This window comes from Babylonia areolata, chromosome 3 (assembly GCF_041734735.1).
Source record: "Babylonia areolata isolate BAREFJ2019XMU chromosome 3, ASM4173473v1, whole genome shotgun sequence".
NCBI classification, from domain to species: domain Eukaryota; kingdom Metazoa; phylum Mollusca; class Gastropoda; order Neogastropoda; family Buccinidae; genus Babylonia; species Babylonia areolata.
In genome coordinates, this window is record NC_134878.1 from 45,587,752 (window position 1) to 45,600,251 (window position 12,500).

The following is a 12,500-nucleotide window of genomic DNA, read 5'->3' on the forward strand; positions in this document are numbered from 1 at the left end:
GTGTGTGTGTGTGTGTGTGTGTGTGTGTGTGTGTGTGAGGAATCTCAAAGAAGTCGCATAGAAAAGGGTGGATGATAGTAGGAAGGAGCGGGAGAGGTAAGGAGAAGAGACTACAGCACATATCACACACACACACACACACACACACACACACACGTGCACTCACACTACACACACACACACGCATGCGCACGCGCACACACACGCACGCACACACACACACACACACACACCAAACAAGCCCAACATTCCCCTCCCCTCCCCCCTACACTAAGAAAAATACCATGGGTGGGAAGGAGGGAAGGAGAAAAACCTCAACAAACATAGGATCGGAGGTGGGGGTGGTGGTGGATGGGGTTTGGTAATGGTGACAAGGGGGAAGGGGGTGGAGGAGAGAGGGGTGCAGGGGGGGGGGGAACAAAAGGACAAAAGCTGGCTGAGTAGGTCGTCTCCCCCCCCCCCACTTCCCCCTTCTCTACCCCCCCACCCTCCCCAACCATCAACCATACAACAATCCCTCCCAGTAGCACATGCCATGTGAAATATTAATGATGAACTCCCCCCCCCCCCCACTTCCTTCCCACTCACCCCTACCCTCACCCCACAACCCCAACTCCCCCCTCTCCCACGCCACCCCTCTTCACCCTGCACCCACACGTACTCTATCCCCTGTATTGATGTCCACCCCAACCCCATCCCCCTCCTCTCCCCCTTTCTACAACTCCTCTCTCTCTCCCTTCTCTTTCTCTGTCTCTGTGCCTCTGTCTCTGTGTCAGTCTCTGTCTGTGTCTCTATCTCTTTGTCTCTTTCTGTCAGTGTCTGTCTCTCTCTCTCTCGGTCTCTGTCTCTCGGTGTGTCTCCTCTCTGTATCTGTATCTGTCTGTCCCTGTCTCTCTCTCTCTGTGTCTCTCTCCCCTCCATCTTTCTCTCTCCCCTCCATCTTTCTCTCTTCCCCCCCCCCTCTCTCTCCCCCTGCCCTCTCTGTCCGTCTGTCTGTCTCTCTCTCCCTCTGCCCTCTTTCTCTCCCTCTCTCCCTCTCTCTCTTTCTCCCCTCTCTGTCTCTCCCACCTCTGTCTGTCTCTGTCTCTCCCTCTCCTCTTTGTCTCTCTCTCCCCCCTCTGTCTCTCTCTCTCCCTTCTCTGTCTCTCTCCCACCTCTCTGTCGCTCTCCCCCTCTCTCTCTCTACCCGTCTCTCTCTCTCTCCTTCCATGCTGGCCATGTTGACACGGAGTCCTGAGCGGGGGAAGGGGCGGCGGCGCACACTGGTAGCTGTGCACGTACTGCACGCCCCGCCGTTCACACTGGCGCCTGTTTTCCTCCTCTGTGTGTGGGGCTCTTGTCCGTGTGTGTGTGTGTGTGTGTGTGTGTGTGCGGTGGGAAAGGGGGAGAGGGTGATGTATTGTGTGTGTGTGTGGGGGGGAGGGGGTTGGTGGGGTGGTGTGGGGGACGGGATCGGTAGTGTGGGGTGCGTTGTGTTGTGTGTGTTGGTGAGATGTGTTGTCTGTGTGTGTATGTGTGTGTTGGTTGTGGTGGTTGTGTGTGTGTGTGTGTGTGTGTGTGTGCGGTGGGAAAGGGAGAAGGGTTGATGTGTTGTGTGTGGGGGGAGTTGGGGGGGGGGAGGGGAGCAGGGTTGAGAGGGGGGAGGGGTGGGATGGGTGGTGTGGGGTGCGTTGTGTTGTGTGTGTTGGTGAGATGTGTTGTCTGTGTATGTGTGTTGGTTGTGGTGGTTGTGTGTGTGTGTGTAAGAGAGAGAGAGAGAGAGAGAGAGAGCGTGATAGTGGGGTTGTGGTGGTTTGTGTGTGTGTGTGTGTGTGTGTGTGTGTGTGTTGTGGTGGTTTTTTTTTGTTTTTTTGGTTTTTTGGTGTGTGTGTGTGTGTGCCGGTGACGTGGACTGGGTGGTGTGTGTGGTCACCACCACCACCACCATACATCGGCCCACAACACCCCCTGCCCTGCCCTTCACACACGGTTAGCATGCATCACTTTCACAGCTAGTGCACTCTCTGTCTCAGCCCCCCTCTGTGTGTGTGTGTGTTCTCTCTGTGTGTGTGTGTGTGTGTATGTGTGTGTGTGTGTGTGTCTGTCTGTCTCTCTCTCTGTGTCTCCCCCCCCCTTCACTCCGTTTCTCTCTGTTTCTCCCTCTCTCTGTCTCCCTCTGTCTCTCTGTCTCTGTCTCTGTCTCTCTCTCTCTGTCTCTCTCTCTCTCTCCGCCCACTTTTTTATATATTTTTTTAATCCTTTTTTTAGCCGTTATCCACACCCTCTTAATGCTACTACCATTGTTAATCCTCTCTCACTGCTACCACTCACAGAATGCAGCGGAATCGTGTTTGCTTGAGTTTCATGTAGTTTGATATATACTTCTTTTTTTTTTGTCTCTCTGTCCTCTTCTACCTCCCCCCTCTCATTCCTTCTCCCCCTACCCCTTCCCCCACATCCACACACCCAGACCCACACCCACACACACACTGTCAGGTTCGCTCTGTTTCCACAGTAGGTCCTTTACCGCTTTTAGCGTCCATCATAACATGAAGACCAGAATGACACCGCTGGAGCAGAATAATAATAATAATAATAATAAAAGAAAAAATGCACCACCATCACCCTGCAAGTTCTGTCCAGAGACCCTATTTCTCTTCTCTTGGTTTTCATGGACTGTTTCACTTTCAAAGAGTTCCCCAAAGCGTGCGGACAGATACATATACGCTACACAACATCCGCTTAACACCCCCCCCCCCCCCCACCCCCCAAACAACAACAACAACAACAAAAACAACAAAAAGAAAAAGAAAAAAGAAACACAACAACAAAACCCCCAAAAGAAACAAACTAATAAACTGGAAAAGACGACGACGACGACGAAGAAGAAGAAGAAGCCGACAAGGACTAAGAAGAAGTAGACGAAGACGACAACAACGACGACGAAGAAGAAGACGACGACGAAGACGACTACGAAGAAGAAGACCTAGACGACAACGACGACGACAACGAAGAAGAAGACACCGAAGAAGCAGAATAAGCAGCACCAGCAAAAAGAAGAAGAAGATTGATTGATTGATTGAATCTTTAATGGGTAAAGAATTAGGCGCAGTAAAGGCCTTTTTACAATTCTGCCCATTTAACGACACAAAACATAAAAATAAACGACACAAAACATAGAAATAAAGAAATAAAAATGAAACAAAATGAAATAATTAGAACGACGAATAAGAATAGTAACTGGGATAGTCCATTAAAGGTAACAAAGCGAGGAACAAACAAGAAGAAGAAGAAGAAGAAAGCTGAGTCGTCGGAGAAAATCAAAAGTATTCCTTTCCGAAGATCTGATCAATTGTGTGTGTGTGTGTGTGTGTGTGTGTGTGTGTGTGTGTGTGTGTGTGTGTGTGTGCATAATATAATAATAATAATTAAAAAAAAAAAATTAAATGCAGCAGACTGGCCTTCCTACTTCCTAGTGACTGGCAGTAGCAAGCAGTACTGTTGGCATGGTACCTCCTCGTGTGATGGTGGTTTTTGTAGCAGCGGCATAGCACCATGTGTGGGCAGCGAAGGACTGACTATACTACTCCGTGTGGTGGGGTTGTCACGTTTCTTCTTCTCTTCCTTCTCCTCCTCCTCCTGCTGCTGCTGCTGCTGCTGCTGGGCCTGGATGGAAACCGTTCTATTCAGGAAGCAGACAATTAATAGTGATGGGCTGTGACAAGTCTTGACGTTTCTTCTTCTTCTGTGTGTGTGTGTGTGTGTGTGTGTGTGTGTGTGTGTGTGTGTGTCTGTGTGTGTGTGTGTGTGTTTCCTCCACCACCTTTGCTGGCATCCCGGGCTGAAATCGATGCGAACAACAGTGTCTTTATGACTGTTGGTCTCCCAGTCTCTGTCTGTCTGCCTGTCTCTGTCTCTGTTTCTTAGTCTCTGTCTCTGTCTGTCTTTCAATCTCTGTCTGTCTGTCTCTCTGCTCACGTGAGCGCGTGCCTACGTGGGTAGGCGTGACTGTATGATACAGTTGTCATACTCCGAACATAGTAATATCATGTTTTCATAATAGACGGGGTACAGGTGGATGGATGTGCGAGATTTCAAGCACCGCTGTGTTTTGTTTGCTGGTATTTTTTTTTTGTCGTTATCATTGTTGTTGTTGTTGTTGTTGTTGCCGATTTTTAAGGCAGACAGTAGAAGGCAGGAAGAAAGATAAGAGGAAAAGGGACGAAATTATTTTTTTTGTCCTCCTCCTCCTCCTCCTTCCTCCTATTCCCTCCTCCTTCCCCCCCGCCGCCCCCCACTCCTTCCTTCTCTCAATACATTCATGATACGTTTACAGGAGTTCAGTGGCACTAACTCTGGTTGTGGTGATGGCAGCGTTGATGATTATGATGGTTGTGGTATTGGTGGCGTTTCATGTACACGTGCGCGCGTGCGTGTGTGTGTGTGTATATATATATATTAAATGAATTTTTTTTTTTTTTTTTTTGTGGGCGATGCTTCCGTAAATTATGTGTGTAATTTGAACTGATTATTATCGGAAAGATATAAAGAAAAAAACAAAAAAACAAAAAAACCAAACAAATACAAAAAACCAACAAAAAACCCCTAACAAAAATTTGCTGAAAAAAGTGAGTCAACTGTATATCATACCATTTGTATGTCTGTACGAGTATGTCTTTCTCGGTTTTGTCATTGCTCTCGGGGTTTTTTTCCCTTGGTTTTGTTGTTGTTTTTGTTTTGCTTAAAAAAAAAAAAAAATCATAAATAGTAATTTCGTGAAGCTGGTGATTTTCGACTTTTTTTCTCTTTTTTTCTCTTTTTTTTTTCAAGGCCTGACTAAGCGCGTTGGGTTACGCTGCTGGTCAGGCATCTGCTTGGCAGATGTGATGTAGCGTATATGGTTTTGTCCGAACGCAGTGACGCCTCCTTGAGCTACTGAAACTGAAACTGAATAAATCAGCAAAAAGCAATTGGACGTTGACAACATTGATTTTAAAACTTAAAGATGGAGAGAAATTTTGAATTAAGAAACGATATGATATATATATATATATATATATATATATATATATATATATATATATATATATATATATATATATATATAATATCATGATGATAGTTATAATAACAACAACAACAATAAAAATAATGCTAATGATGATGATAATACTACTACTACTACTACTAGCACTACTACTACTACTAATGATAACAATAATGTTTATAATGATGATAGTGGTGGTAATAATAAAGAGGAGGGTCGGAGACGAGAAAGAAAGAAAAAGAGAGAAACCGGAGGGGGGGGGGGGGGGGTTGAGGGGAGACCTAAAAATAACCGGTCTGACGAGACATTGAACTGGTAGCCAGTTTTTGGTAAGATAAAGACGATAAACAGTTCATAAAAGAAAGGATTTTATATATATATATATATATATATATATATATATATATATATATATATATATATATATAAGAAAGGAGCCTATAAAGGAGGCCTATTGAAGCGGAATTAGGCCAACAAACACCATAAACCACTTTCACAGAGTTCATTGCGATGTCGCTATAGTTGGTCATTTACGTGTTCAGTTGTTTTTTTTTTTTTTTTTTTTTTTAACAGTAACTAAACTGAGGTTACGTCACATGCATAGTAAGACATTTTTTTTTTTTTTTTTAAATCTTAAAAAAAAAAGAATTATACAATATTTAGTATTTCAGTAAATACGAACATGTTGATGTGCGATACAGGTGATACAGGAGAATAAAATGAGTGTGTGTGGGCGGGGGTACGTGGGTATGTGTATGGTATATTGATGATGATAATTATGATGATGATGATGATGATATTATATTTTATTTTACCTTATTTATTTGATTTTTTTTTCTTTTTCTTTTTTTTTAAGACGTGACTATCAATGACATTAAAGGAAATTAAACCGTACGGTTAGTATTAGATTCCGTTGCCCTTCAGGTATACTATTGACTGTGTTCACGCGTGCATTTCAGAAAGGCTGCTGCGACACAAACCACTTGACTTCAAGAGAGTAGTCTGTATTGATTCAAGTGTACCCCCCCCCCCCCCCCCATCCTCCACCGGACTAAGAACTGTCTTTCTTTCTTTCTTTCCGTTAAAGAAAAAAAAAAGAAAAAAAAAGAGGATTATTATTTTTCTAACCTTTAGAATCAACAGGCTGACAGATCGCAGACACTCATCTGTTGACGTATGCTGTCGGAGACAACAGCCGCTGAACATGTTGTCCTACACAGCACACGATATATTATCACCCATCACAGCGATCTACGTACTCGTTCATGGGAGGATTGATTCTCTGGAAGCGGCGAGATACATTTTGTTGACGGTACTGTACTTTACGCGTTCGTCAGCAGGTCACAGTTGCAGTAATTTATTGCCCTTCGTCGCTTGGTTTTGTTTGTTTGACTTCAGCACTACTGTGTGGATAGACCATGTTCTCCTATGTTAGGCGATACTCTTTAACACGTTAGGCTATTTTCTTTCTGTCTCTGTCTCTGTCTCTCTGTCTCTGTCTGTCTGTCTGTCTGTATATGTGTCTCTCTGTCTGTCTCTTTCTCTGTCTGTCTCTCTCTATCTCTGTCTGTCAGTCCCTTTCTCTCTGTGTCTCTTTCTGTCTGTCTCTCTGTCTCTGTCTGTCTGTCTCTGTCTTTCTCTCTCCCTCCCCCTCTCTCTCTCTCGCTATCTCTCTCTCCCATACCCCATTGTATATTCGGCCTCTCCATTATTATTGAATTTCAGTCCGGTAGTAACCCCCCCCCCTTCCCCCTTAGTCATTTACTGTTTTATTAGATTAAAAAGAAAAAAAATATATATAAAGAAAGAAATAAGCACGCTTGACATGTTTATAGGGACCATCAATTGGGACACGTGTCAGACACACACCACATGTTATCTTCCATCCCCAAGTAATTTTTTAATTGAGCTAATTTTCACGATTCTTCTTGTAGTGGTATGTAATTTGCGCGTGTGGTGTGGTGTGGTGGTGGGTGGGTGGGTGGGGTTTGTGTGTGTGTGTGTGTGTGTGTGTGAGAGAGAGAGAGAGAGAGAGAGAGAGGGTGGGTGGGTGGGTGAGTGGGGGAGACATGAGCGAGTAGGTGAGGTGTGGATGGAAGTAGGCGTGTTGGTATGGTGTGGGTATGTAGCTTTATGGTTGCCTTGGTGGTTTTTCAACTGGAAATGAACAAATAATGAGGTTAGGAGATGAAATGATGAACAAATAGTAAAGAGTGGTAAAGCTACATACCCACACCATACCAACACGCCTACTCTCGCCTCATTATTTGTTCATTTCCAGTTGAAAAACCACCGAGGCAACCATGTGTTTGTTCTGTATTGTCCATGTGTTCTGTGTGGCTTGTTCAGGATTAAAGAGGCTATGCCAGTCTTGAATAAAAGCTAATTTGTGTTTGCACATTTCTTCTGTCTTTGCTGCTGTGTGCACATGTACAAATGATCGGTATAAGGACAGGCCCGGCGCTTCTGTTTTTTGAGGAAGTGTCTGGGTTTGTTCCAATGTACCATTTAGTTACCTGTGTGCTAGCTGAATCGGTAGCGTAAGCAGCGCTGACTTAGAAGTCGTGTACCTTGTGGATGGAGAGAGTTACCACTCTTTACTATTAATAATTTTGTTCATATGTGAGGTTAGTTTTATCATTTCGTTTACAGCGGCTTGAGAGAATGGAAACAGTGGTGATAAATCTGCTACCCAACCCCATTCCCCCACCTCCCTCCTTCTTGGGGAAAAAATTGTAATAAAGTAAAGAAAGAAATTTCCGCGTCATTCTGATAATAATAATAATAATAATAATAATAGTAATAATAATAATACTTAAATAGTAGTAAAAAAAAAAAGAAAAAAGGAAAAAAAAAAAATAATAGTGATGATGATAATAATGATAATGATATTATTATTATTATTACTATTATTATTATTATTATTATTCCTTGTAAGATTCTTCATTATCCACTGCTTATATTTCAGATTTAATAAAAAGAGAAAAAATAAGAGAATTATCAGTGTTGCTATCGTTGTGGTTGTTGTCGTTGTTGTTACATCAGTTGATCGTCGGGTTCAGTCATCGTGGTCGTTTTGATAATTTACCTCTTGTTCTTTGTAAAAGAGTTCAAGTGTTCGAATGTATTTGTGACAGGTCCTTATCTCTTACACTGTCATACAAATATAAGATGATATTAGGGAGAAGAAGAAGAAGGTGGTGATGATGATGATGATGATGATTTCAACAACAACCAAAATAACAATGACAATGTAAAATATCCATTGGGAAACCAAAGGTATAGATATATATCCGCCAGATTTTCCCTGATAATCTTTCTCGTGTTTGTTGTTGTTGCTGTTGTTGTTGTGTGTAGCTGATTTACACCTGTGCCTTCTCTTCAAGACGAAGACCACCACCATTCCCACCCCCTTTTCTCTTTTCAGTTATTATTATTATTATTATTATTATCGTCATTGCTGCTGTGTGCACATGTCAAATGACGGTATAAGAGCTCGAGCAAGCCCGTCGCTTCCTTTTTTGGGGGAAGTGTCTGGGTTTGTTCCAATGTACCTTTTATTTACGTGTGTGCTAGCTGAACTGGTAGCGTAAGCAGCATTGCTTGAAGTTGTGTACCTTGTGAATGGAGAGAGTTACCTTTCTTTACTATTTGTTAATCATTAATTTGATCTCCTGGCCTCATTGTTTATTAATTATTATATTATTAGTTGCATTAGTAGTAGTATTAGTCTTGTTGTTGTAATTATCTTTATCGGTTTCTTTACTATGGATTAAAAAAAAAAAAGCATTTGTAAAAGTTGGCATGTTTCATTTGATTGCCCCGTGGAGGAATGTTGCGTCCGTCTGATTCCTTAATATCTGACCTCTGCTGTGTCCCTCATCATTATTATGACCGTCTGTAGTTCTTGTTGTTGTAGCTGTAACAGTGGATGCATACCTAACACTTCTAGGAAGGGAAGAGGAATTATGTGGTTTTGTTGTTGTTGTTGCTTTTTTCTTTTTCTTTTTTTCCTCAAATATTCCTGCATCCATTGTTATGTCTTCTGCTGGTTGGAACAGCTGAAGTATTGGTTGTTGGAAGAGGAGCATTTTCAGTGGTTGTCTAATGCCTGTGAGCAGGGTGTTTATTACTACTGGTTTTTGTTTGTTTGTTTGTTTTTTGTTTATTTTGTTTATGAAGCTGGTGTGTGTGTGTGTGTGTGTGTGTGCGCGCGTGCGTGCGCGCGTATGTGTGTGTGTGTGTGTGTGTGTGTGCTTGCGCCCCCCCTCTCTCTCTCTCTCTCTCTCTCTATATATATATATGTGTGTCACCAGATCTTTTTACCTACTATGTCACGAGAGCTTTTCAGCTGATAACATTAAACATTTCAGTGTTCAGTGCTCTCTCTCTCTGTCTCTCTCTGATTTAAGGATAAAACTGATTGAACCCAAGTTTTATCAAAACCCATGTCTTTTAGATTAAATCATCTGCTTATGACATCCAGAAATGAAACTGTTTTGACTAACTTGGCTTTATTTGTCTACAAAGCACTGCGGTTACTCTATTTTTGGTACAACTTAGAATGCAATCATGTGTTTCGTGTTGTACTATTTTTGTAGACATTTGTATAGAATGTATGTTCATATTATGAATATTTTTTGTATGCAATTATTTAGTACCCCGTTCAGATTGGGGCTGTGGCCTAATCTGAATAAGATATTCGCATCCGCATTCTCTCGCTCTCTAGTACTGTCACTCACACTATCTCCCTTTGCTCCTGTCTCTCGCTCTCTCTTGTCTCTCTCAGTTTGTCCGTGTTTGTTACCTTTTGTGTGTGTGTGTGTGTATGTGTGTGTGATTACCTTATTTTTATTATTATTATTATTTTTTTTATAGTTCTTATAGGTTAGAGGAGGAGGGACCGGGGGGGTTGAGAGGAGGGGGGGAGGGAGACGGGCGTTAAATTACATTGCGTCTTGCAGTCAGTGACACAGCGATAACGGAAGTACAAAACATATACATACAGATGCACGCGCGCGCACGCACACACACACACACACACACACACACACACACACACACAGAGGAGAGAGAGAGAAAGATTGGTGGTTGTGGTAGTGAGGAGGGGTGGGGTGGGGGGGGGGGGGGCGAGGAGGGGTGAAGTGAAGAATATTTGAGAAAGAATAAAAAGAAAATGCAAGCTTTTAATGGTAAGGTGATAGATAAGTTGTATGAAATTAATGGCCTTGATGATTCCGTCAGTCCTACCAGTCCACAGTCGGTGGGTTTTGACGAGGAAGTTGCCCCCCCTTTTACCTGAAGTCCAGCTCTTGTTAGTATCGGCACACCGCTCCTTTCTCCACCTTTGCAGGCGGCAAGGAAGCTTCAGAAAAGGATGGATTTTTATCATCTCTTTTGTGTGGAACCCTGCCAGTCTAATCAGGAGAAGAGAGAGAGGGAGGGGGGTGTGGGGGAGAGATAGGGGAGAGGAAGGAGAGGGGAGAGGAGGGAGAGAGAGAGAGAGAGACAACACACACACACACACACAGCTGGAGCGAGGGGAGGGGCGGGTTTGAGGCAGGAGGAAAAAGAGATCCCCCGCCCCAAATCCAGCCTGTCAAGCCTAGGCCCCGCCCACTGACCTCCTTTCCGCCGCCGGCCCCGGCCAATGGCTAGCCGCGCAGCCCGTATCGCGTTACAGCAGCGGTCGCTCATGCCGCGGGCTGATTAATAAACATTAATTTCGATTAATAAACATGATAGGGGGGGAGGGGATGGGGGAGGCCCTGGCAAGGCGAAGACGAACAGTGGGTGCCACCAACACCAGGGTAGTGCGGCAGAGGACGGGCTTGTGGTAGTGTTTTGTGTGTGTGTGTGTGCCTCTCCGTGACACAGCCACGAGTGGGAGAGAGGAGAGAGAGAGAGAGAGCGAGAGAGAGAGAGAGAGCGCGGAGTATCACGTTGTCAGTCAGTCACTGACTTGCTGTCGGGATATACCCCCCTTACCTCTCTCTCTTATCTTGACCTCTTTTTACGTCTTGTCACTGTGTCGTCGTCATTGGGAGGGAGAGAGAGAGGCTGGGCTTGTATGTATACTTATTGTACACACACACACACACACATACACACACACCCGTTCCGGCTTTTGTGTGTCGCCTGCTGTTGTGCTGCAACTTCTACAACTGTTAGTGCTGCTTGTGTAGTTAGTTTGTTGTGAGGAGCTCCTCCAGCAGCCTGGTATGGTGGACACTACTGCTACAACTACTGCTACAACTGTCAGCGGCTATGGAATCCGTGGTTGTATAGCGTACGGGAGCGTAGAAGTGGTACCAACGTGTGTTAAGGGCAGTGGGGGTTGTTGCGAATAACACAACCCGACTGTGATAGATGTGGCAGCTTAAAAGAAAAAAAGAGTTATTAAAAATATAATTAAAAAAGAAAAAAAGTTGGCAGTCGTTGTCGCTTGCCCACAGCAGTGTAAAGAGGTGTTGTACCGCCGCGTTCGCCCATGTGTTGCTGAGAACGATCTTCTCTCCAATGACTACAGTCTACACGATTTCTCCCCAGGTGGTGTGGCCGTGAATTTCTTCAGTCGGGTGGTTTTCAAGTGTGAGTGTGTTAGGATTTATCCGTGTTCACGACACCGGCAGTTTAGTGATTCAGGGACTGGGAGCGAGACAGCGAGGTGTCGATTTTTTTTAGCAGGTAAGTCACTTGTGTATGTGGGGGCTGCACTGCACTGTGGTGTGGTGTGGTGTGGTGTGGTGTTCGTGCACTGAGATATGTATGTTTACGTCAAATACAGGTCGGTGTGTTCGTAGGTGGGGCGGGGGGTGGGGTGAGTTGGGTTGTATTTGAGGGGGATTAGGGATGATATCGTATGCGGAAGTTTGTCCAAAAGATTTTTTTTTCTTTTTTTCAGAACTCGCTTTTCTGAAGTTCAGTCAGTTGGAGAGAGTTCAAGAGAGAAGCTTTTGAATATGGATTATCAATAGGGGGCGGTGACTTAATTTCATTGTGCTGAGAAAATAAAACAGTGGATGTAATCTTTCTTCAGGTCAGGTTGATAGTGAGATGCAGTTATTTTTGTGGGTTTGGGGTGGAATAAATGATGTAGTTCAGGTCCACTATGTGTCTCTCTTTCCGCCAACCATGTTCGTCTCATTGTTGTCACATGTCACAGTGTGTGGATGGGTTTGGTATTTTGACTACGCAAAAGTGTTTCAACCCTTTAGACGAGTTGGAGACCGAGAACAGGCCCTTTGCTGTGTAAGTGTCCGAGCCAGTAAGGCAGCAAGCGTAAAATACCTTGAACACGTTTGGCGTATGTGAAAGGTATTCACCGGATTGCTTTGTGACCTCGCGGAAAGTGTTGCGCGTGTATGCGACGCACGCGCGCGTGCGTGTATGTGTGTGTTTGGATGAGATAGAGAAGAGTACGATGACTGAGAGCCTATTATTTTATTTTTTTCTCTCTGTCCCACCCATTTGA

General features: G+C 44.0%; 1 protein-coding gene across 8 annotated transcripts in view; it reads left to right on the forward strand.

Annotated features, from left to right (window-relative positions):
- The window catches only part of LOC143280018 (protein phosphatase EYA2-like), a 320,010-nt gene that overhangs the window by 121,913 nt on the left and 185,597 nt on the right, over positions 1-12,500 (forward strand). The window contains exon 1 of one of the 8 annotated variants that reach the window (XM_076584475.1): positions 10,866-11,713. The exons of the other annotated variants lie outside the window; for them this stretch is intronic. The gene's annotated coding sequence lies outside the window, so the exon portion shown is untranslated. Of the gene's footprint in view, positions 1-10,865; positions 11,714-12,500 lie in introns of those variants that run through there. 8 annotated transcript variants of the gene reach the window in all.